Raw genomic sequence first — 27,561 nt, forward strand, 5'->3', positions numbered from 1 at the left:
AATTATCATTTATATTATATTACAGTTATGTTCAGCAATGTGTGTATATTTTTTAAAGTCTATGCTCTATTCTTTTGGATAAAAGTGGGACTCATCTTTGGGCAACTTAGGTGGACCTCAAACATTTTAGTGAGAAAAAAATTAGAGTCCTTTCACCCAATTTCTTCATCTAAATAATCCATCTTATCTTTCATATACAGAACTTGTCTTTAGGTTAAGTACTATTTATATTCATTATTTTACCTTTCATATTCCATTCCTGGAGCACTGGTCTCATGTGTTTTCATGTTCTTGTTACTATATTCTCATGTGTGCCCAAATAGAAAGTATCATTTCAAGATTTGCATAATTTTTAAGATCCTCAACATTATGAAAGCCATCAAAATGTCTTCATATTTAAAAGGTAACAAATGCTACAAAAATGAAGCAGTATTTGTCAACCTTATCTTTATCTTTATCTTTAGCACACCACCTTATGATCAAGGAACACTGCAAAAAGGAAACACTGCAAATCAGAGTAAGAGGATGGGGAAGAATGTCGTGAAATTCAGTCTTCGAGCAATGACATGGGGTAGCATTTGTCAACTTACAGCAACTATGATTATTTAAACAAAAATAATTCAATCCAGCTGAAATTCCAGGACCGATGGGGACTTGACGACTTGTAGAGGAAGGGAAAATGTTTTTCAAGGGGTTGGCTGTTGGTCGGTATCCTATGTTACACTAGATCTCCACTAGCCAGTGCACATATGGACAACAGTAACTGTACTGAATGGGTTATCAACAAATCAGAAAACAGAAGGTGGTAAGAAAATATGTTGTGGGAATGGGTAGAATTGAAGGAGAAAGTAAGGAAGTGATGTAACCATATTTCTATTATACATATGCAAAAAGTTCTTAGGAACAAAGAAACTTAGACTAGCATAACTCTTGAAACCTCAAAACCTGTCTCAAATGACACACCTCCAGAAAGGCCACAATCCCTAATTCCCAAATAATTTCACTAACTGGGAATGGAGTATTCAAATAGTTTAAGAATTTAACAAATAGGCATATTTTTAACTTGAAGGATTTTCTTTCACTTAACATTTTCCCTAATACATAGATTTGACTAGAAACACAACAATAGCAAAAGTCATATTCCTGTAGTTAATGGTGCAAAATGAAAATGTTTACTGGTTGTCATTGTATGGTATGTTATTTACTTTTCTGTTGCTGTGACAAGACACCATAACCAAAGCAACTTATAGAAGAGCTTTTGTTGGGGGAGGGGGACGGTGGTAATGCCAGTTAGTCATGGCAAGAAGCACAGCAGTATGCAGGCATGGCACTGGAGTAGTTGCTGTGTGTTCACATCTTGAGTCGTCAAAAGAAGGCAGAGAAAAAAGAAAGTCAGGTTGGCATGATTCTTTTGAAACCTTAAAACCTGGTCCACTGCCACAACTCCAGAAAGGCCACAATTCCTAATCCTTCCTAACAGTACCAACAGTCATTCTCCTTCAAACCACCAGGGTATTCTTCAAAGTAGAAAATCAACATTTTCCTCACTCACAAAGTACTTCCTGTGCCTGGGATATTGGCCTAGGCTAAGTCATCCTCTATTTCAATGTTTCAAATGCACATTGATCTTTCATTGACTCGCTGACTTTTTATTTTGACTTTAAAAATTGTTAGAGACCTGCAGGAAGTTTGCAATAATCTAAACTGTGTAGTCCTATACACCCATTGTACAAGTGTAGGATTGAGTTAGTTCACTAGAATAAACTACCAAACACAGAAAACTGACATTGCTGCTATCTACAGGGCTTATCCATATGCAGTTTGTTTTCTTATCTTTTTAATGTGGTGTTTTAAAAGGCATCTTTAAAATTTGTCACTGAGAGAAGTCACGGCAAGAACTCAAGGCAGGAACAATGCAGGAACTACTTACTGGTTTCTCTGACTGGCTCAACAGCTCATGATTACAGAGCCTTCTTATACAGTCCAGCGCCACCTATCTGAGGATGATTCTGCCCACACACATTAATATGGGCCCTCCTGCATCAATTAATAATCGTGATAAGCTCCCAAAGGGAATCTATAATTACCAGCCATCCAATCTGACCTAGGCAGTTCATCACTCAAAGATTTCCTCTCAGAAGATTCTGGACGACTTCAGGTTGACAGCTAATACTAACTGGAAGACATAACTAAAGAATCAATCCTTTTGTTACATTCTGTGTTTGACTAGAAAGCTTTGGATAGGTTGCAATGATACATAATTATTGATACACTGTGATGCATATTTGTTGATGCAAATAGTGACACATAATTATTTGAAAGCCAATGTTTCCTAAAGTGAAAATAATAATGTGGATATATTTATTTGTCTCCACTGCTCTTAAGAGACTTCTTTAAAAGTTATGAGAAAAAACTTGGTTTCATGTGCATATGTGTATGGGTGGTATATGCACATGTGTATCTCTCCAATATATAATATTTGGGTATGCATATCTGCACAAAGATCAATGTATAGTGTCTCCCTCTATTATTCTTCATGATATTTTTATAGACAAGTTTGTCACTAACCCAGGAATTCAAGTTTCAGCTACAGTAGTTGCTCAGGAAACCCAAAGGATTCGACTGTCTCCTCAATCTTATTCTCAGAGCAGCTTTTACATAGGTATTGATGATCCAAACACAAGTCTTCATTCTGACACTGCCAGAACTGTAACCACTTACCCAATTCCCAAGTTCCAGAAATATTTTAAAAGAAAGAAAATAGTTGCAGAACTGAAAAATAAATTAATCACTTCAATTATGCTGAGGACGCTTTAGGACAATAAAAGTAGATAAATGGATGCAGCAGAAACCTTTTAAGCATAAAAACATTGAAAGCAGGGGAGCAGCAGACAGACTGAACAAGGATTGGTAGATTTAAAGCAAGAGTTAAATTGAAAAGAATGCAAAGTAAAAGTTATAGAGAGCAACCAGACAACTTAGAGAAAAATTGTGAGTAGGCTACAACAAGAATGTTTTAAAGAAAGAATCAGAATAAAAGCCCAAAGAGCTATTATAAAATGTGACTATAAAATACTGGTGATGGATCATAGTGTCTTACTCAGGTCTTTATTGGTTTTAAGCTAATACCTGAGAGGAACAAATTAAAAGATTAAGGACTTATTTCTGCTCACTTTTCAGAGGGTTCAATGCATGAGAGCCACTCACTTAAACAGAGTGTCGTGGCCATGGAACACATGGCAGGAGACTCCTGTCCACATCATTTGGGCATAAAACAGGGGGCAAATCAGAAATGGCATGGGATAATATACCTTCAAAGGCCAATCTCAAATCACTTCCTGATTTCACAACTTCACAAAACAGGACTACTATGTGACCAGTCAAGTCCAAAGTTTATGGGAGAGCATTATTTATTCAATCCATAATGCTGAATAAATACTCTTAATTAAATACCCTTCTAGATTACCATTTTATACCTATATCCTTACTTAATACTATAATGCAAAGTCAAGTATGAAAGAAGAAAAGTAAGGTCAAGTATCTTTCTTCGTGAGGCCAGTGTGACTCATTAAATATGCCCTATAGGAATACATTCAGTGCATTATTAGATACTTTAGTAGCAGAACTTGAAGCTTTATTCCCTTACAATCTTTAGCTTTATCGGACATACAAACTGACAATTAAATTTATATATAATTAGAATTATATATAATTAGAATTATATATATATGATGCAATTTAGTGATTTGAGATATGTATAATGTAAAATAATAACTCTAATTAACATATCCCATAGCGTGTGTGTGTGTGTGTGTGTGTGTGTGTGTGTGTGTGTGTAAAGAGCACTTAAGTCTGCTCTCCTAGGAAATTTCAAGCATACTATGGTACTATGCTATTATTCCTTTTGGTCATCATCCTATATGATTGATCCCTAGAGAAGATTCATCTCACATAAGTGAATAATTTTGTCTTTTAACCAACCTCTCCACATTTCTACTTCTTTTAGCAGACATGAGAGCTGGAGTCCACATTGGCATTTTCCTGTGGGACCGATTATCCTCACAAAGGACATTCACAGACTAGCAACCCCCCTTTCCTCCAGTCTATGAACAACTCATGACAAACATTCAGAGAAGATTATGATTGCTCTTGCAAAATTGTTTAGAGCCCATTCTAAAGCTAGCTGATACAAATTGTTGAGACCCTGGGACTTACTTTATTTAGTTGGGCTGAGCTAGTTTGGGCCTCAGATGTTGACACAGAAGAAATGCTTTCATGTGAATCTGCTCAGAGCTCATGTCAGTCCAATAACAGCTGGACTTCAGGATTGGTTTCCAGTTGTGCAGAGTGGCAAAGAGAAGCAGATCTGGAGAAAATGTAACCAAAGGTCAAGCTGACCTTTGTGCTTCACCAGTGGGGAGAGAGCAATTCTCCAAGCAAGCAATCACATAGGAGTCTGAAAAACATAGTGTTAATTGGCAGAAAGCATGACTTCAAAATGACTCATTTCTGCCCCACACTGCCAAAGCACTGAGAACATTAAAGCAGAACATTAAAAATGTTCTTGGGTAACTGGGATTTCACAGAAGATTAAACATTACTCAGTGAATTCACGAACTCAATCTCTTATAATAGCTGCAGAGGGCCAGAGATAAAAATCTAAGATCAGGCACAGACAGTGCTGAATAAGAAGAGACCTAAATTTACACACTTTATTAACAGCCCCCTTAAAAGTCTACTTCAAAGAGGAGAAAGTGATATTAAAGGGACACAGTGGGATATGACAAGACGAGACATGTGTTAGTGAGAAACCTTGCAGCCTTCCTCAAGAGCATTTGCCCAGCTTTTACTGTGGTCTCATTGGCCTGCTAAAACCATTCAGAAGTGACAAGAACTAAACTCTAAGAAGGCAATGTTTCTTCAGCTCTAACGGCCATTCTCCATGTAGTTTAGTGGTTCTCAGCCTGCTTAATGCTGCAACCCTTTAACATAGTTTCTCATATTGTGGCGACTCCTAACCATAAAATTATATTTTTGCTACTGCATATCTGTAATTTTACTACTGTTATGAATCACAATGTAAATATTGAATTTGCAGAGTATTTAAATGCAACTCCTAGGAAAGCATCCTTCCGTTCCAAAAGGGGTGATCCACACATTGCGTAAATAACTCCAGTGATCTGATCGCAATGCACTTTAGACAAAATCTATTTCACCGATCTGTGTTTTGATGCTCAGCCTTCTTGGTATCTATATTTACCATCATCAGGCTGTATTTGGAAAATACATGGTTTATGATCTGCTTAAATGAAAGTGCCAGCATACTGCAAGTGCTAAATATATTTCTCATCAAATCATCTTTTATCAAAAGATCACTAGCTTTGACTACTAAAATACACTTTTCTTGTCAAAACAAAGCTTACATTCCAGAAAAATCTTATTTTAGAATTTTAAGTATAGTGTTGTGGCTACAGTGGTTTTGTTAATTGTCAAAAATGACAAAAAATTTTAAATCATCTGAAAGATGGGCCTCTGGGCACGCCTGCTAGAGATTTTTTTGATTACACTAAATGAGGTGGGAAGATCCAGCCACTGTCAGCAGCATCATTTCTGATAGGTTCCCGCACTGTATACACAGAGAAAGGAAGCTGAGAAGCCACAGAACTTCATTATTCTCTGTTTCCTGGCACTAGATGTGATGTGAACAATTGTTTCCAGCCCCTGGAACACTGAAACCCCTTCCGTGATACAAAGTACCCTTCAACTGTGAACCAGAAGGAACCCTTTTGTAAGTAGTTTTGTCAAGAGTGTTTTGTCACAACAGGAAAAGTAAGATGATGACCTACTTTCATCTCAAGTGAAGTCAAAAACATTATTTTCTACCTTTTTAGTTAATTTTGAAAGTTTATTTTCCTTCCAACTTTCCTTGCTTCAAGCCCTCCTACATATCCTTCCTAAATCTTCAAACTCATCGTCTCTTCCTTTCTTTATCAATTGTTATTTTACCCAAATATACAAGGTTACCTGTATATATTCAGGGATGACTATTTGGCACTGGGCAACCTACAAGTGTTAAGATACAACTGAAATAGGCTGCTCTCTAATAGCTAGAATACATCACAAATATAATTACTTCTTTCCTTGTCCCTGCTGCCTTAGTAGTTCATCACCTTTCGTTTTTAATCTTTTTAAAGGTATACTATTCATTTTTACCTAGGCTCTTTTCCTAACACAGATCTAATTACCTTTCTCTTACAGCAGCATTGGTAAAGTATTAGCACTTTTACTAACCATTTTACAACTTAAAATAACATAATAATTGAAAATTTAAACATATTTTTCAAATGATGGATAGTTGGTATACTGAAAAATATATATGCAGCTATTCTTTTTCTTCTTCTTCTACTTCAGGTACTATAACATAAACAGTGTACATCACTTGGTTTAAACACCACTCAATTCTCGTGGTCATGAGGACCTACAAGTTCAAGACTAAAGTGTTAGCACGGCTGGCCTCTCTTGAGGACTGGCTTGACTATCCCCGCACATATGTAAGCGGACAATCAGGAGACAAACTCTGAGTAGACGTACGAGGAGCATAATTCAACATATTACTTTCAAAAGGATATAAGCATTCAACCCATTTCCTTTGAAGATAAAATAAAAATATGAATTTTACAGACAATATAAAAAGCACTGCACTCTATAAAACAATCAATTTCATAAGACAAGAGGGATGAAGATAAGAGAAAAGGAAAATTATATAAATGAAATGTAGTGGAGAGAGTGTTGATCAGAGTTTTTATCACTGTGGCAAATACAAGAGAACCAACTTCTGAGAGGAATTATTTGGTTTCAGGAGTTTCAATCCATATTGGTAAGGGTGATAAGGCAGAGCAGAGCAGTTCAGTTCATGGAGACAAAGAAGCAGACATGTAACACACACACACACACACACACACACACACACACACACACACACACACACACTAGCTATCTGCTTTCTTTCCCTCTGGGGTCTATCGACGCCCTCAGCCTCTACAATCCTGCTCCTCACATTCAGGGCCTTCTCTTCAGAAGTTAATTTCTTCTGTAACTGCCCTCATGATGTGTTTTAGTAACCTCACATGGGTTTCCAAATCCAGTCAGTACTGTGGTCAAGATTAGCTATTACAGCCCATTGTCAACTGTACATACAAACACTCTTTTTAAACAGTGTTTAAATTGTTTCAGCTTTTCAAAAGAACAAATCTTCCATGTATTTGAAAAGTTGTTTATGTACAGAACAGTGTATTAAGAATACAACAGTGGATGCTTTCAGTATTGGTCCTTAATCCTTCTGAGAGCTGCTGCTGAGGACATTGACTGGATACCTCTAGATCTACCTTCAGACTTGAGAACTAGGTTGGGACCATGGGGACAACGAAGGTGACCCCATCTCAGGTGTTTGCTGTTACTGTTGCCACAATTGGTTCTTTCCAGTTTGTCTACAACACCAGAGTCATCAATGCACCTGATACAATCGTTAAGTACTTTCTTAACTACACGTTGGAAGAGCTGTTAGAAGATCTACCAAGCAAGGGGCTGCTGACAGCCCTCTGGTCCTTATGTGTGGCCATCTACTCTGTTGTCATGATTGGCTTTTTCTGTTGGACTGTTTGTCAACCACTTTGGCAGACGCAACTCCATGCTTCTAGTCAACTTGGTGGCCATCCTTAGGGGCTGCCTTATGGGATTCACCAAGATAGCAGAGTCTGTTGAAATGCTGACCCTGGGCTGCTTCATTATTGGCATCTTCTGTGGACTGTGTACAGGCTTTGTGCTGATGCACATTGGAGAGGTGTCTCCCACTGCCCTTCAGGGTGCATTTGGCACGCTAAATTATCTGGGCATCGTTGTTGGGATTCTGGTGGCTCAGGTCTTTGGTTTGGACATTATTCAGGGCTCTGAAGAGTTGTGGCCTGGGCTACTGGGCTTAACCATCATTCTAGCAAAGTGCAGCCCTTCCATTTTGCCCTGAGAGTTTGACGTTCTTGCTCATTAACAGAAAGGAGGAAGACTAAGCGAAGGAGATCCTCCAGTGGTTGTGGGTCACTCAGGATGTGGTCCAGGAGATCCAGGAAATGAAAAATGAGAGTGTCAGTATGTCACAGGAGAAGCAGGGCACTGTGCTGGAGCTCTTCAGGTCACCTAGCTACTTCCAGGCCCTTCTCATCTCCATTGTCCTCCAGTTGTTCCAGCAGTTCTCTGGGATCAATGCTGTGTTCTATTACTAAACAGAGATCTTCAAGGATGTGGTTGTCCAGGAGCTGATCTATGCCACAATTGGAGTGGTGTAGTTAATATTATCTTCACTGTAGTTTCTGTTTCTGGTGGATTGGGCAGGAAGGAGAACCCTGCTCACTAAGACAGCTAGGGAGTAGGAGTGGGGTGCAGCACCCCCACCACCACTTTCTGTGGGCCTTTCCTTTTAAGGTTATAGTTTGTATGTAGTGTTAGTAAAATCTAGGCTTGTTACTAAAGTGGGCTTTGAAGTTATTGGTATTGATAGATTTTTATTTTGCATGGAGTCCAGAAAAGGGAGGGCTTACCACAAGCCTCTCTTTCCCTGGACCAAACACCCTCTCAGTCCTGTGAACTCACCTTTTCTTCTCTGTGGGTCACTCCCATTACCAAACTGGTGAGGGAGCCAAATGGAAGAGAGACACAAGGACCGTAGTTCTTGGGAGACATTATTTTTTTAACTTTGTCTTTTTAAGTGATTTTATGTGTTGATTTCCTTTATTTTGGTTAAAAGGGATTAATAGCTAACTTGGATTTTTGTTACCTCAGCTCTGGGATAGGATTTTTGCTAAATGACTATTAATTACCTGATTTGAGTACATTGTTGCTCTGAGGTCATGGCATGCTAGCCTATGTCTGTCACAGTCTCAAGCTGCCCTTGTTTCTATGTTCTTGTGCTATTGTGCCCAAGGGGCCTTGACTCTGCTTACACACATAAGGGGCAGTGTGGGTAAATGAGCAGTGGTCCACACTTGAGGATATGAATGTCTGCGCTGTAACTTTGCTCGGGGTGTGAAGTCCCTGGTTCCCTTGCTCCTGTAGCTTTCTTTTGTTCTACTACTGGAACTCAACCCTGTGTACAAGAGCAGCACTGCCTCTGGTGGGTGGAGTTTGCAGCCAGGATTAGATGCCAATCCTCAGATTCACTGTCCTTGTTGGAGAAGTGTGCTTCCTTGAGGTCTGAGGATGGAAGGCTCTGCCTCACTCCAGCTAGGAGGCGCAATGGGAGTATGAGAGGTCAGGGCAGTGACTCCTGAAGAGTCAGCTGTGGGCAGAGGGAGGCTTTATTTAAAGGAATTTAAAAAACATGACATTTTGGTACATTGGGAGCAATGTCAAGATTCCCTCCTGCGGTAGGTCACAGACACCTTCCCAACAGCCCCTCCTCCACTTCCATAAATGAAGACAGCCCCGATGACCCTCACCCCTTTTGCATAGGTCACTGGATCCCACTGTCCTTCCTCGGTGCCTACACACTTCAGACCCTTTAGGCGAGCCCTTGCATAGAGCGGTACCTCAGGGCTCCATTCCAGTACTCATTCCCTGTGGCCATTGAGACTTTGGATTTTTAAACTCACATTGCTAGGGAGAGGGCCTTTGCTGGGAAAGGTGACTCCTCTCTAACTTAACCTCTTATGCTCCTCCATGACTTGGCAGTAATGCTGGGTGGAGTTTTACCTCTGCTAATGGCCAGCTTGTGAATATCTTCATATATACTTTCTATTCATGTTACTGTGAAATACAACTTCTAAATGTAAAAAAAAAAAAAAAAAATACAATAGCAATCCTGTGGTCAACCACTGCTATACAACAAAGGTTCTTACGCCTGCTTCAGCTGAATTCCAAAAGATCTCGGTTGCCAATTCTTAGAGTTTGCTCTTTGAGTTGTTCTCCATGTACATAGAGAAGCTGAATCTTAAAACTACGCAGAAATAATCTTACATAGAGTGTTTCACGCGATTTCTAAGACTCCCAACTTTTTCTCTTACAGTATTTTCCTTTATACAAACTGACACACATGCATCTATAATGCAGATCTGCTAAAACTGACTTAGATTTGTTTGTTCTGGTAGAGAATTCCATATATAATCTTAAAGTGACAATAAATAACATTGATGGGCTGGGAAAATAGCTTTTGCCACAAAAGCACGAGGACTGAAATCTCCAGAAGCAGGTAAAGCTCAACACCATAGCACACATGTATAATCCTAATGCGTCTATGCAAAGGTGGGAAGAAGAAATCCTCGCATCTTAGGGCCCAGATAATGAGGATGTATAGCAGGAAGCCTGTCTTAAACAAACAAAAAGAATGGTGGATGAACGCTTAACATTACCCTCTGACTTTCATAGTTGGGCTGGATCCCAAGGATGCTTGCCCTCTCACATTTTCAAATGAATGTATACATGTATACATACATGTGCACAGAGTACACACACAAATACACACACACACACACACACACACTACAAAAAAGATAAAAGAAATGTCATTCCTATTACTTAAGGAAGATTACATTGGGGTTCTAAGGTTGTAATATTAAGTTTTCTATTCATGTGAGCCTAACTATTAATCTAAAACAGTACATAGAAAAAACTGTTAAAGCATACAAGTTGTTATATTTGATCACATTTTAGAAAAAATAATGTTTTAGTTTTTAATGTTTCGAGTTGAAATAGAATTGTATCCCTTTATTCTTCTTTCCCTCCCTCTAGCTTCCCCCTTTTCCTTTGCCCCTAGCTGCACTTCCTAAAACCCTACACATGCCCTCTCAGACTCAATTTGATAGCCTCTTCTCTTGATTAGTATTGTTACATATATATATGTATAAATACACAACTACATATGAATTCAACTGGCTGAGTCCATTTGTATTGTTGGTGTGCATACAGTTTTAAGGCTGACCACTCTGAATTGGATAAACAATAAGGGGTCTCATCCCTGGAAAGGGCCAATTTCTTTCTCCCAATGGTTGTTAGTCATCTCTGGTTCTTTGCTTGGGGGTGGAATCCTGTGAAATTTCCTCACTTCCAGGTTACTGTGCCAATGATTTTGCTAATAATTTCGGTCTTCTTTATGGAGCCGTTTCTAAGAGATTGTTTCACAGAAGAATATTTGATATTCTCACAAATATATTCCTCTGAAAACCCACAGTATATCAATACGATGGGCAGAATTTATCTAGAGCCAAAGGAAGTGCAATGCAAAGCTTTTTATACAAATCTTTTCCTCAAGAGATATTTAATATGAACAACTCATCTCTCTTTCAATACAAGGTTTTAATTCTCTTTCTCGTTTAGGTCTCAAACCCATTATTTTTCTCTATCCTCTAGTTTATCCCATCATCTTTTAAACCAGATGGGCTGTGAGTACAAACAACTCTGGCAAGCCCTTGTTTCTCCTCTATGCAAAGGAATGGGGGAGTGTCTGCTGAGAGAACCTGTGTAGGGGGGTTAGTATGTAAAAATGTATGGGGCATCAGTTTGTAAGAAGGTAAGTGACAGACAATTAGAAGAGATCTACTTATCCCTTTCTAAAAACTGCCAAAGTGGCATGTGACAAAGAATAAAGTAAGGACAGAAAGAAAATGAATAGGAAATAATGTGGACAAAATGTGTAAGGCCATTTTGAATACTATGTCCTGGCCAGGACTATGTGGACTTCTGTCATCTCTTTGATAGGCTATGACACAAGGCTCTAAACTCGGACTGGAGAAATGGTTCAGCAGTTGAGAGCATGTATTATCTTCACAGAGGACCTGATTTTGGCTCCCAGAATTCACGTTGGGAGATTCTCACTAGCCTGTTAAGTCTAGCTCCAGGGGACACTTCTGGCTTCAGTGAGTCTCTACACTCATGCACATATACACTTACATTAACAGAAACAGGATGATGCATTCATAAACACAGTTGTTTTATTCTTTAAAATATCCCACTTCCTGAGTGTAAATATAATGAAAACATGATAAAATAAATGACACATTAGATTTTCATTATGCTTTTTAACTTTCGTTAATTAAACTTACTATGTTTCTTTCTCCTCTTTCCTCTCTCCAAACCTTAATACCCCTCCCCACACTCCTTCAAATGTATGGCCCATGTTTTGTTAACTATAATTGTGTAAATATATTCACATATATATTCTTAAATGGAATCTTCCTGGTCCATATTCTGTTACTTGTATGGATGATTTTAGAACTGACTATTTGGCACCAGACAGCTACTCATACACTTTAAACTAAAAGAACATCCTATTTGCTCCACCAAATCAGATTCCTTTGGCTTCTCTTTCTTGCCCATCTTAGAACAAAATTTCTGGAGAGATTTCTTACATTCATTGTGTCCACAGTGCAATGTATGAATGCTTATTTAATTAACTTAAAAATATATAATTTCCTCCTATCCCACCTACTTAACTACCCTCCCACTGTCCCACATTCAAAGGACCTCTTCTTTTTTAACCACTATTATTAAATAGACATATAAACAAATATTCACCCTTTGTCAAATCATCATATAACCATTATGCTTTATTAAAAGATTTATCTCATTTTGAAAAGGTTTCCTCAACACTTTCCAGCATTTTCACCTCTGTATCACAATCAATATTTGCAAGTAATCCCCATGGACAAAATGTTTTTATTGGGTGTCAAAATGTTTCAATAACACAAGAATGTAACCTATAAATAGGATCAACATATATCACAAAATTACATATGTCTTAATAAGATGCTACCTATTGCCATTATTCTATCTTTAAGTTATTTATATCTTTTCTAGCTATATTATTCTATCTTTGCAAAAAAAAAAAGTCCTATTTTAAATGGTGGTACCAATGGTTACTGTACTAAATTCAACCTTGTTCCTCCAACCAAAGGCTGCTTAGCATATGCTGAATATAATATTAGAATAATATTGGCATTTGATATATGTCTGGTGGCTTCAAAATTAAGTTTTCGAAAAGATGTGTGCTTTTTTTTACCCCTAATATATATTTGGATTTTTGCTGACCATGCTTCTCTAGATCTTGTAATGACTTTCCTTTGGGCTGTGAGCCTGGACACTAGCCCCTATGATGATAACAGTGACTTCCCCAACCCAGCAAAAATAGCCGTAAGATGAGCAGCTGCAGCAGTCTTCATTTTACTGACTCATCAAATTATGCTAATACTATTTTTAATTAGAAACAAACTTTTCTTTCTTTAATAATTTTATTTTTCTTGGATACGTTAGGTATTTACATTTTAAATATTATTCCTACCCCCATCTCCCTGCTTCTATAAGGATGGTCCCATTCCCACCCACCCATTCCAACCTCAATGCCCTTGCATTACCCTACACTGAGGAAACTAGCCTTCACAGGACCAAAGGCTTTTCTTCCCATTGATGCTGGACAATGCCATCCTCCGTCACATATGTGGCTAGAGTTATGAGTCCTTCGATGTATATTCATTGGTTGGTAGTTTAGTCACTAGGAGCTCTGGTGGGGTCTGCTTGGTTGATATTGTTGCTCTTCCTATGGTGTTGCAAACCTCTTCTGCTCCTTCAGTCTTTTCTCTAACTCCTCCATTGGGGTCCCCTTGTTCAGTCCAATGGTTAGCTGCAACCATCCTCATCTGTATCAGTAGGACTCTGGCAGAGTCTCTCAGGAGACACCCATATCTGGCTCTGGTCAGTAAGCACTTCTTGGCATCAGCAATATTAACTGGTTTTGGTGGCTGCATATGGCAGGGATCCCCATGTGGGGCAGTCTCTGGATGACCTTTTCTTCAGTTCCTGCTCCACTGTTTGTCCCTGTATTTCCTCCTATGAATATTTTTGTTTTCCCTTCTAAGAAGGAATGAAGCATCCACATTTTGGTCTTCCTTCTTCTTGAGCTTCATAAGATTTGTGAACTTTTTCTTAGGTATTCCAAGCTTTTGGGCTAATATCCACTTATCAGTGATTGCATACTAAGTGTGTTTTTTAGTGACTGGGTTACGTCACTCAGTATGATATTTTCTAGTTTCATTCATTTGCCTAACAATTTCATGTAGTCATTGTTTTAATAGCTGATTAGTACTCCATAGTGTAAATGTAAATGTACCATTTCTCTGTATCCATTCCTCTATTGAGGAACATCTGGGTTCTTTCCAGCTTCTGGCTATTATAAATAAGGTTGCTATGAACATAGTAGAGCATGTGTTCTTATTATATGTTAAAGCATCCTTTGGGTGTTATGACTAGGATTGGTATAGCTCCATCAAAATTCCAACTCAATTTTTCATAGAATTAGAAAGAGCAATTTGCAGATTCATTTGGAAAAGCAAAAAAAAAAAAAAAAAAAAAAAAAACCAAAAACAAAACAAAAAAAACCACAGGAGAGTGAAAACTATTTTCAACAATATAAGAACTTCTGGAGGAATCACCATCCCAGACCTCAAGCTGTATTACAGAGCAATGGTAATAAAAACTACATGGTACTTGTACAGAGACAGGCAAGTAGATCAATGGAATAAAATTGAAGACATAGAAATGAACCCACATACCTATGGTCACTTGATCTTTGATAAAGGAGCTAACTAAAACTATCCTATGGAAAACAGACAGCATTTTCAACAAATAGTGCTGGTTGAATGGGAAGTCAGCATGTGGAAGATTGCAAATTGACCCATTCTTATCTTCTTGTACAGACCTCAAGTCCAAGTGGATTAACAATCTCCACATAAAACCAGATACACTGAAACTAAAAGAAAAGAAAGTGGAGAAAAGCCTCAAACACATAGGCACAGGGGAAAATTTCCTGAACAGAACACCAATGACTTATGCTTTAAGATCAAGAAACAACAAATGGAAAAATTTGTTTTTCATAAAATTGCAAAGCTTCTGAAAGGCAAAAGACACTGTCAATAGGACAAAACAGTGACCAACATCCGATAGAGGGCTAATATCTAATATAACAAGAACTGAAGAAGTTAGACTCCAGAGATACAAATAATCCTCTTTAAAAATGGGGTACAGATCCAAACAAAGAATTCTCAACTGAGGAATATCTAATGGCTAAGAAGCATCTTAAGAAAAAGCAGAAAAGATAAGATTTCATCATCGCTACTCTGATGTCTTACTGTTACTTTTTGCATTGATCTCTCTCTCTCTCTCTCTCTCTCTCTCTCTCTCTCTCTCCTCTCTCTCTCTCCTTCCTTCCTCCCTCTCCCTCTCCCTCTCCCCCTCTCCTTTCTCTCATATTAGCAACATAAACATGGCATTGTTTCACATTCATTTATGTCACATATGCCTTATTCCACCTAACACTATATTTAACATTTCCCTTATTATCTATAAATTCTTCAGTCAAGATCCTTGACATGAAAAGAACATCTATTACATCTCAAGAACAGAACTCATCATAATTAAAGGAAATATAGGGAAAAAGATGGAGCAGAGACTGAATAGCCGACCAATGACAAAACCAGCTTGAGACTCATCCCATGGACTGGCACCAATCCCTGACACTATTACAATGCCATGCTGTGCTTGCAGACAGAAACCTAGGATGGCTATTCTCAGGGGCTCTAGCCAACAGATAACTGAGACAGATGCAGATAACCACAACTAAACATTGAATGGAGATCAAGGATCCCTATGAAAGAGTTAGGAGAATTGAGAGAAAAGAAGGGAATGATACCCTCATAGAGAGATCAACAATGTAAACTAATCTGGATCCCTGGGAGCTGCCAGAGAACGAGCTACCAACCAAAGAGGATACATAGGCTGGTCCAAGACCTTAGGCACACATGCAGCAGAGTGCTGCCTTATCTGACCTCAGTGGGAGAGGATATACCTAATCCTGCAGAGACATGATGCACCAGGGAAGGTGAATATGCATATCCCTCTCAGAGGTGAAAGGGGGTGGGGCAGGAAAAGGAACCCTTTGAGATGGGACTAAGAAGAGGGGCAGTATTTGGGGTGTAAATAGATAAATAATTTTTTAAAAGAGCAAGGGAAACATCTAAGGAGAGGGGAGGAGAGAGAGAGAGAGAGAGAGAGAGAGAGAGAGAGAGAGAGAGAGATCTAATGGATACAACAAAGGCCTCACCAATCCCACAAAATTCTCCAGGTAGGGTTCCTTCAGGGCTGCTCAGAATGGAGGAGCAATGAATTTGTATTTGTTCTTGTAGACTCCCTAGGAATATAACCTCTGAGAAAGTTCCCTCTGACTATGACTGTTGAAAGAACCTAGATTAACCTAGCAGCACTGATTAATATTTATCTGGCTACTGGAGGAATAACTCTTTGGATAATAGAAAGAAATCTGAGGACCCACATATATCCAGCCATTCGTGCCACCACTTGTTTTGCATAACAAACTCATCCCTTCCATAATAGCAACCCCAGTGCTATTTTCTTTTTCTTTAATTCCACATTGGAATTTTGAAAAGAATGTTGTACACAACTCAGCTTTCACTAAAGTTAGTGGTCTCAAAGACTTTACTTCTTGCTATATATTTCCCCAAAGACAAGTGAAATGAGCTCCAAGATCAAGTGAACATACCACATATCACGAGTCAACTTTCAGATATGTCCCCCCTTTTTTATTCAATTTTCTTGTCCCTATAAATTCCTAATCTAAATGTAGATGGAGAATGTCAATTAAGGTGTTCTATGTTCCCAGATACGAATGTTCCCTTGGCACCCATGTTCAAATGTCCTTGAAATGGCTTTGTAACTCCCTTATTCCAGTGTACTCTGATCCAAATAAATGGCAGTGGGTCTACATAAAAATGGAAGTATCAATTAGATTGTATTGAATCTCTTTGGCATATACAAGGCAAAAAGTTGGATCTCCAAAACCAGAAAAACTGGGTATGATTATGTAAATGCTTCAATTACAACACAGAGGACATGGAAACAGGAGGAGCAAAAGTCACTCTAGGCTATAGAACAAGTATAAGGCTAGTCTGGGTTAAATAAGATCCCTATCAAAAAATTTAAAAAACAACGAAACCATTCTTTTGTACTTCTGGGTGGAAATATGAACTTTTTACTTTATGGATTTGGAGTCTGAAGACTGGTCCAGGTTAAGATTGAAGCATGGTATTCAAACATTTATTGAATTCACTGTCTTTCCCTTGTTAATTTTGTTTTGTTGAATATGTAACCATTTTGTCTTCTCATCTATATTTTTCTGTGTATAAATGTAATTTGTGTATAAAAGTGTTTTGTGTGAGCATGTGAAGGAAGCACACATGAGCGCTAGCTATGTTGAGGCCAGATTTCAAAAGCATACCTATCGCTTCTCGGCCTTTTGGCTAAGATCAAGTGTAGTATCAAAAGCATACCTTTTTCAATCGGTTTTCACTTCATTGTGTGGATTAGTGTGTGTGCGTACATGAATATGTGTGTTGGTATATGTGCATATGCACACATCTGAACATGACAGAGGAGGTCATCAAATGTCCCTTATAACCATCTCTTTTTTTTTCAAGGATCTCACAATGAACATGGAGTTCATGATTTTCTCAGATAAGCTGCAGGCCAGCAAGTACAAGAGGGTTCTTGCCTCCACTGTCTCTTAACTCCTTGCTCCACATAACTAAACTTATAGGTGTGTGTAAACATGCCTCACGTTTTCCATGGGTGCTAAAGATATTAACGCAGGTCCTCAAGTCTGAACAGTGAGTTCTCTTACACACTGAGCCACAACTCGGTCCCATTCAACTTACTTTTTGAGACAAGGTCTCTCACTGAATTTGCAGTTCAATGATTACTCAGAAAGGCCCTGGATCCTATTTTCTTCACATCTTAAGCTCCAACTTTCCAGGCATTATGCCTTCATTTTTACATGGGCTCTGGGTATCCACACTGGGACCCTATATTGTGAATGTAAGCTTCCCTTGTCCCTCTTAAGGAGGGCTGCAAGTTTACCAAAATTATCTGCTAAAGTAGCCCATTTACCAACATTACTGCCTATCTCAAATGACAATGGTATTTTCAGCTTTAGAGTATGAGTTCAATCTGGTCAGATTTATTTATCAAGAATTTTTAATATGTCTCCTAAAATTTTGAGAATGAGTACATTATGTCTCTTAAAATTTTGAGAATGAGTACATTTCATATTTCACCCCATGAGGAAATGTACCCTAAAATGTCATGCTTATCAGAAAACATCAACTTCTTCATCCTTATCATCATCATCTTACTATTAAGAGTCAGAAAAATAAGCATTACCTATTTGACTTTGCTTACAGTTCCTTTTGTGGCACTGCAAAATAGATGTATATGACGTTACTACTGAAAGAGATGATATACTTTCTATATTATTTTATAATTACATGTATATCTTCAATTATCTAAATTGGCTATGTTTAATAAAATGTCTATAATTATGACACATAATCATTATGGTAGACAGCACAGAAGATTGTAAACACAAATATGAAATCCAAGGTGCAGAAGCATTAAAAAGGAGTCAAAGACAAAAGGAAAGAACAATGAAATTGTTTCCTTAACTAGCTCATGAATTCATCAATTTAATTTATGTAGAGGATGTGGAGAAAGATTCACATTCAGAAGGAGACATGAAGAAAGGCCCTAAGGGTTAGTAGAGAAGCTAGACTTTTTTTATAGACAGGCTTCTTCTTAGAGGCAACACATATATGACAACTATGAAATACTGATTTCAAAGGGAAATACATTTGAACATATGTTTGTGGGCATATTTAATTTTTGAATTATATATATGCCTATATATGTATAAATATATACACACATATATGTATAAATGTATATACACATATATGTATAAATATTTATACACACACACACACACACACACATATATATATATATATATATATATATATATATATTTGAGAATAGGTCTTTTTCATACAATATATTCCAATTAAAGTTTTTCTTCTCCCTTCCCCTCCCAGATTCTCTCACATTAAACTCCCATCTAGATCCATACCCTTTCTGTCTCTGGTAGGACAACAAAGCAGGATCTGTAGTATAAAAATCAGAATATAACAAAAAAGCAAACAAGAAAAGGTGCTTAAGAAAAAGCATAAGAAACACATATAGCCACAAAAATATATATCTTTGTGTTTTGGTAAAAAATAAAAAAAGCATGACCAGTTCCCGCACATACCCTTTCGATCATGATCCTGCTCTTGCTAGTTCCAGCTCCCTTCGGCCATTGGAACTAGCACTAATTTATCTCAGCAGCTCACACTGCCTCCAAGTACTCTGACCCAGGCATTCGCATTCACATTCAGGAGCCAAACCACCCAGCCCTCACTCACAGCTCTCTTACTGTGAACTCTGCATGAGTACCCAGCATCTATCCCCTGGGCCTATCGGGTAACTCTCATAACTCTCTGACACTGCTCTGTTTACTTTCCCAACATCTCCCCCCTTATAGTTGTGGTATAAACTCCCAACAACCCATTAAAATCAAGACTCAACAAACTACAACCCAATAATCAGATTTAAATGTTAAATTCTCAGTGCACAATACATCCACACAATAAACTGACAACCAATTGATAAGGATGTAAATCACCCACCTAAATAAGATAAATTTGCCTACAGAAATCCATCCCAACTACTTTGTCAATTCAAGACCACCCAGACCTGGGTCATCTTTCTCCATCTCCATCTTGATTCTTCTTCCTTCTCCATCTCTCCTGCCTTATGAAAACTTTGTCCCCCGCCTTATTCTTTTTTATTGTATAAGCATGGCCTTGACCTAACTTGTGCCAGCCCTCCCCTCACCTGCATATAGACATCAACCTACATCTTTGCACACACAGTCAGACAGGCGGCTCAAGCCTGTAAATATAGCACTTGGGAGAAACATACATTGGCACTAGTCTGAACCAGCCTGTGCTATGTAGTGACTTGGAGGCCAAATTGGGCTGCAAAGATTCAAACCATCTGTGATGGTTTGCGTATGCGTGACCTAGGGAGTGGCACTATTAGAAGGTGTGACCTTGTTGGAGGAAATGTGTCACTGTGGGGGGTGGGCTTGGAGACCCTCCTCCTAGCTGCCTGGGGATGCTCAGTCTGTTCCTGGCTTCCTTCAGGCAAAGATGTAGAACTCAACTCCTTCTACACCATGCCTGCCTGGATACTGCCATGCTCCCACCTTGATGATAATGGACTAAGCCTCTAACTTGTAAGCCAGCCCCAATTAAATGTTGTCCTTTATAAAACTCACGTTGGTCATAGTGTCTGTTCATAGCAATAAGACCCTAAGACAGAAGGTGTTACCAGGGACTGGAGTATTGCTGTGATAGGCCTGACCATGCTTTTGTTTGGAAGAATGTGAATTTGGGGACTTTGGATTTGGAAAGCAGTAGAATGCTTTAAATGGGGACTTAATGGGCTATCTTAGTAGGAATGCGGAAGTCTTTGTTACTGAGAGTGATTTGAATTGCGCAGGCCTGGCTCAAGAGGTTTCAGAGGAGAAGAGTTTCAATATATGCTATAAAGACTGCTTTTGTGGTATTTTGATGAAGAATGTGGCTGCTTTTTACCCTTGTCTAAAGAGTAAGCCTGAGGATAAGGTGAAAAGACTCAGATTAATTACATTGACAAAGGAAATCTCAGAAATGCCCATCATAGATTTTGTTCTCTGGTTAAGTCTCATGAGGAGCATTTTAATGAAAAAAGGGAAGTTGAAAAAGGAAAAATACAAAATATATAGTTCAAGCATTAAAGGCACACCAGGAAGTGAAATGGAGCTGAATCCTGTGTTCAAGGATATTAAATTGAATTAAGGGAGTAATGACCTTGGGGCAAGATCCCACCCAGCTAAATTAGCTCTGGGCCATTTAGTAGAAACATTTAATCCCAGGAGACAAAGACAAGCAGATCTCTGAGTTCAAGGTGAGCCTGGAACAGGGTAAATTCTAGGTGAAGAAAAACTTAAATCTTTAATCCCAGGAGACAGGTATTAAAATTTAAATTCAAGGTCAATCTACAAAGCAAGATCCAGGACAGTGAAGCTTTTAGGCAGTAAAGGAAATAAAAATGTAATACAGGGTTGGGATTTAGCTCAGTGGTAGAGCGCTTGCCTAGCAAGCAAAGGCCCTGGGTTCGGTCCCCAGCTCTGAAAAAAAAAAAAAAATGTAATACAACAAGGGGTCACATTCCAGCTCCTGCAAGCACGAGAACTCAGCAGCTTCAGCCATGCGTCTCTGGCTTTATATTCAAGAGGAGAAGGAGACTACTGGGACAATTGATGCTGGTTAGCTGGAGCTAAGAAAAAGATCAGCATCAGTGAGGTGAAATCTTCTAGGAAGTGTTTTTTGAGAGCTGTGTTCCAGAGATGCCAAGGTTGTACCTCGTGCTGTGGCTGTGAAAGGAAAATTATACAGATTTAAGGTTTAAAAATATAAATTAAAAGAGTAAATTTCAAAATTCACAGACTCAGGGCTAAACACTGTGAAAAGCAAGTCCAGGCAGCCCCGCCTGGACTAACAGACCATAAAGATAAAGAAAAGGAATGCAGGAACCAGCCCGAGTTATCGGGATTGACTCGTAAACCATTTGACAGGAGGGCACGTCCCCCAGCTTACTCAGAGTCACACTTTAACCAGATGTCCTTCAAACCCTGATAAGCCCCTAGCTTCTAAAATCCTGAATGCCCCAGTCAGCACGTACTATTCTGCTGTGCTGTAATCTCACTGCTATGTTTGAATGAGCCAATCACTTATAGCCGAGCCGACTCTCCCCATCCCCCTGTTCCTCACCCTATAAAAACCCCTTGCTTCTAAAAGTCCGGGTCGACTCCTCTGTCTCCTACGTGGGATACGTGTCAGCCCAGAGATCTCTGTAATAGGTCTCCGTAATAAACCTCGCCTTTGCTTATTACACCCAAAATGGTCTCTCTGTGTCTGGGGTTCACGATTTCCCGAGACTTGAGTAAGGGTCTCTCTCTGCGTGGGATCTTTCATTTGGGGGCTCATCCGGGATCGGTGTTTCCTGGGGTGCGCCATCCTGAGACTCAAGCTAGGTTCTTTCAGCTGGACTTGGTAATGTGTAAGAGTCACCCAGGTGGTACTGGTTTTGAAGGCATGAAGAGGTCATAAAGAGCATCTGAGGCTGAGCACTGTGAGAGGCTGTGGAAGGCCATTGGTGAAGGTGCACCTTCAATTGCAATTGATGGCCCAGGACTGAAGGGGTCAGGCAAAGGAGTTGAGGCTTGGCACCATGAAGAGAGCCTGTGAGAGGCTATTGGTGAAGCCTCGATGCAACAGAAGACCCCAATGTATTGAAGACCCCAGTACCATGGGGTGATCACCAAGAACAACAGCAACAGTGTAGTGTAGATCAACCTGAAGTTAAACTGCTACAGAGGGCAGAGCTGGAGAAGTGAAGCCAGCCCTTTTGGAGGAGCATGTGTGGATCCCAGAAATTGAAACAAAGTGTTACATTGAAGCTGCCTTGGAGACCCAGAGATGTTAAAGATGCCAGAGTAACGGGTTATCTGCTGAGGAAAGCTGCTAACAGGGAGTGGAACCAGCTCAAGAGAAAGAAGTTTGTTGTAGTCAAAAAAAGATAGAAAAGGAGTTGAAGATATAAAGACCACTTTGACATCAGACATGGAGATGGCAGAGTTTGAAGTTTGCCCAGCTGGTTGCCTGTCTTAATTCAGTTAAGTGATTATATGGATATTGGAAGAGACTTTGAAGTTTGGACTTTTAACATTGTTGATACTGCTATAGATTGATTTAACATTGTTGATACTGCTATGGGGACTTTGGAAGTTGAACTAAACATACCTTTTTATTATGCTAAGTTTAAATATGGCCTCCATTGACTCATGTGTTTAAACAAGCCTATAGAGGCCAGGGTGTGGAATGTGATGGTTTGCATATACTTGGCCAAGGGAGTGGCACCATTAGAAGGTTTGGCCTTGTTGGAGGAAGTGTGTCACTGTGGGGGTGGGCTTGGAGACCCTCCTCCTAGCTGCCTGGGGATGCTCAGTCTGTTCCTGACTTCCTTTGGGCAAAGATGTAGAATCGGCTCCTCCTGCACCATGCCTGCCTGGATGCTGCAATGCTGCCATGCTCCCACCTTGATGATAATGGACTGAGCCTCTGAACCTGTAAGCCAGCCCCAATTAAACTGTTTCTGACGAGGAAATGAGGGTGGGGTGTACTATATAAGAGAAGAATATGTTTTCAATTTAAGAAGTTTAAAATATAAAATAAATTGATGTTTAAGATTAAAGAGAAATAAAGACTGAAATTCAAATAAATTAAAAGACTGAATAAAAGATAGAATAAACTGTTCTTGGCTTTACAGATGGCTTTCCCACCATGGCATTAAGTGGATTGTCAACAGCATACTATAAATGAATCTCTCACAAATTTATATACCTAAATATGCTCAATTCACTCTCTCAAGTATTAAAAGTATAAGGAAAACACTAAGCAGGTATTTATAGCAATACTATAAAATCTCCAATCACTGTTTTGATTGTCGATTTCTGCTCCTTAGTGCAGCCTTTCTGCACTGTAGCTGCTGCTTTTCTTTACATTTCAAACTCCTGACTTCAGAGTTAAGTACTTGTTCACCCAGTTGTGGCACTCTCCTTTCTTATTGTATATACAATGTAACAACACGCAGTTTGGGGACTTAACCAATTTTTCTTTAATACAGGATATTTATTTGAAAAAAGATAAAATAAAACAAAAACAAAAACAACAACATACAAACAAAAACAACAACAACAAAAAAAAAAAAAAACTGCCTCTGGACCTCTCCTTCCTTTCTCCAGTCTCTGTCTTAGACTGGTTCATGTTTTCTCTTCTGTCAGTCCTGGGCACAGATTGTATCTTGTACTATACTCTTCTTTTTATCCAGCTTTCTCTGACCTTTAGACATAATAAAGGCTACTCTGTCATCTTTCTGACTCTCAAATTTGTCTACAGGTCCAAAGGTCTTCCAGACTCATTTTCTTTTTCTCCCTATACCTTCTATGAAATTTGTTCCAGTTCTCTAGAACCAAGAATACAATTTTTCTGGAACAATCTTTAAAATTTAGAGTTTTCTGGAAACAATCTTAAAAATGTAGAAAACTAAATAACTTAAAATTAATAGCATTTTAATTGACATTTCAAAAGATTTTAATTAAGTTCCCAGGAGATAAAAAATTCAAAAATAAATATTTAGTATTGAGTATCTCTGGGGAAATAGTTGTGCCTGCTGCCCAAGCATGAGGACCCAAGTTGAGACCTCCAAGATGCATCTACAAGCCTGGTATGGTGACAGGCATTAAAAACTTCAGCTCTGAGAGTATAAAACTAAGTGCATCACTGAAGCTCATTGACTAACCGCCCTGCCATTGATGTGTTCCAGATTCAATGAGACAGCTTTGTTTATAAAACAAAATGGAAAGCTGTGGAAAAAGGAACCAGCATCAACCTTTGGCCTCCATTGTAAACACACCCACAATAACACACATGTGTACCACAAAGAGAGGAGAGAATTTGGTTGATTTACTTCTTATACTTTTGTACTTAAAATGTTAGGAAGTATTATCATTTGGAGATCAAATTTACAAAGACATACTGTGCTAACATAGAAAAGTAGAAATTGCCTACAAATTATGCAAAGCTAGTTAGGTACAAAATGGTAATCAAGACATGGGTGGATTGTAGGAATAATGTATTTACTCCTTTGTACTTAAATATAGAAATTAAAGTTCCTTTAAAAAATCTAATTTTTATTTCTTCCTTTCATGAAACATAAGCAACACTTTCCTTAAAGGGATGAGTGAAGAGTCACCAGAGTTACTCCACTGTTCAGCACTGTCACAGGGATGCCTTGCTTCTTCTTTTGCAACAGTGAGCATCCACTATTTCAGTTACAGCAAAGAGAATGCCAAAGACAACATGCGTACTGCTTCTAAATCTGGCTTGTGGGATCTATGACTGTGATCCTTCAAGTTTGCCAACTTACGAGGTCAATGAATGAAACTGAGCAAAGTCACTGGAAAGTGCGTGCAGAAGATGGCTTACAATGAGGAGGAAGAAATCCAGGCCATTGACTCAGGAGCAGCACCATCTGCTGATCATATACGCCTACAGAATTCATGTAAGAGATAGTTGATGTATGTACATAGGTTTGTCAGAGCACACAGCACTCAGTTAAATGCCTTTCTCTCATTTATCATTCCATTTGGTTGTGGAATTTTAAAATGCAACCCACTTCAGACTACAGAAACACCGTACAGTTAGCTGTGCATCAAACATTTCCCAAGAAAAGTTCCAAGGAGGCACTTCTCTTATGACTGTATCCTGGTTTCTTCAGTTGTAGAAAAGAAAAATAGGCACTTTGGGGGGAAATGGCTCTCAGAAAGTGACAGTGAGAGATGGGGTATATTTTAATTTCTAGAACAATCTTAAGAGAACAGAACCAGAGTGTAATTCATCAACTAGATAACATAATCACCACCTCCAGCATTGTGACAATATATCAGAATTATATATTACTATTATATATTAATATGTATATTATATATTATATACATATAAGAAAGTAAAATAAGCATTTAATTGACATTTCAAAAGACTGTGATTAATGTCCCTGGAGACAAAAATCTGAAAAGAAACAGACTATAAGTTTGAAGGCTGAGTGTGCAAGTTGTCTTACGACTTGTAGTTAGACCTGATGCTGCTAAAGTAGTAAACTAATATTTAAAACTATACGGGGATGTCCATATTTAAGCATTGTATATGTACATGTATATGCATCTTTGTGATTATGTTTGGAAATGAAGGCACACTGGCACCACAGAGGATGGAGATAGAAGACAACCTCTAGAATAATTCCTCACGTTTGCCTTGATCTGCTATTTTTACCTAGTTGACAGGAGCAAACTTTGTGAGGTTACCACATCTCTGCATAGAGCTAGGACCACAGCGATAATGCTGTTCATCCAGTTTTTATGTGGATTCTGGTGATTCTCCCATTCTTTTCCTCATGCTTGTTCATGAAGCATTTTGCCAACTGAGCCATATCACCAGCCCCAGTGCCAGAAGACCACAAGCTAATAACTAGCTGGTGATCTTCCTGAAATGGTCTCCCTCGGATTATAATAATCCGTGACAGATTTGCTCGTATATGCAAGGCTCAGGAGAAAATGTTTTAAGAAAGATTCCTGCTATTAAAATACTTTTCCTATTATATTAAACATATATGACAATCACTAGGTATTAGCCCACCATTTTGAACAGATCTCTGCAGATCTATGAAGATTACTGTCTTGTAGGAATGCTATATAGACAAATAGATGACTTTTCAATTCTTTATGATGATTCTATAAAAATTTCTGAAATTATATCAGTATTTATTAAGCTCTTTTGTAGTGGGACTGCTATTAGGTCTCTTCTGATAGTCAAAACTGCAAGGAGAACTCCCATGTGTCATCAGTTAATTGCTTCTAGGCAGTGACTTTATATTATTCAGAATGCCTTCCAAGAGGTTGCGAAACCATTAACCAAAGGTCATAAAAAGGGAACTATTTATTATAGGTGCTAGGATGACAGAAGATAAAATATTGACTTATTTTATCTGTATAAAACTTCAGTAATAACTGAGTTATAGTTTTTAATTCTTGATGAACCTGTGGAGCTGTGACAGATGATGAATGTTTAGCCAGATAAAGAGTACTAATGGATAAGAATGTAAATATTTACTATTGTAAACATGTTATTCGATTTATGATTTGGTTGTATGTTTGAACTTTTGATAAACTTTTTACCACGTGATCATGTATTCATAAGATGTATAAGTGGTGAGGACAAAAAGTGGAGTCTGTTGCATTAAATAGTAAAAAATGCACCATCTCACTGAGACACATTGTAGAGACGGTTGCCTACTTATACAGTCTCTGTATTGTCAGGAGTTGGAGCCTCAGTCTTTAGTCTTCTGGCCGAGGGTCATCTGACAGACCTTTGTAATGTAGAATTTTGAAGAACTGATTACACTGATTTGGCAGAGATTATCAGTCAACAGTCCCACACAGTGTGCCCCTATTCTGGACAGTATTTTGTCTGTAGATGAAATAGGCAATTTCCACCCAGTGGCTACCTAGCTACAATGTACTACCTCACCTGGAGGTGGAGATGCTCAGCTACTTCTTTGAATCTGCAAGTGGGGAGTTGTTAGGAGCAGATATGTCTCAACAAGTGAATAAATGACATTAAATGTCATATTCTGTGGATTTTTGATACTTTTGAATACTATCTATCTTTGGAAAGTAATCTAGACTGTTGTCCATTAATTACTCTCAAAGTATTTCCAATTAAAATTATCTCGAAAACACTCTAACAGTAAACTCAGAGCCATGAATTTTCTATCTGGCCCTTAATTCAAAGGTTTAACTATCTCAGATCAGTTTGTAATGGCATTTATAGAGGACTGGGTATAGGCCTTGTAGTTTTAAATGTGTCATATAGGCACAATCCCTATACAAGAGGAAGAATATTAGTCCCAATTTTATAT

At 38.5% G+C, this 27,561-nt stretch overlaps 1 protein-coding gene and 2 pseudogenes across 3 annotated transcripts in view; 2 read left to right on the plus strand and 1 right to left on the minus strand.

Annotated features, from left to right (window-relative positions):
* The window catches only part of Clvs2 (clavesin 2), a 95,187-nt gene that overhangs the window by 36,251 nt on the left and 31,375 nt on the right, over nt 1–27,561 (minus strand). The gene's annotated exons all lie outside the window — the stretch shown is intronic.
* On the plus strand, nt 7,414–8,423 carry LOC116894768 (annotated as a pseudogene).
* Nucleotides 17,329–17,469, plus strand: LOC116895092 (annotated as a pseudogene).

The sequence above is a fragment of the Rattus rattus genome, chromosome 2 (genome assembly GCF_011064425.1).
Source record: "Rattus rattus isolate New Zealand chromosome 2, Rrattus_CSIRO_v1, whole genome shotgun sequence".
NCBI lineage: Eukaryota > Metazoa > Chordata > Mammalia > Rodentia > Muridae > Rattus > Rattus rattus.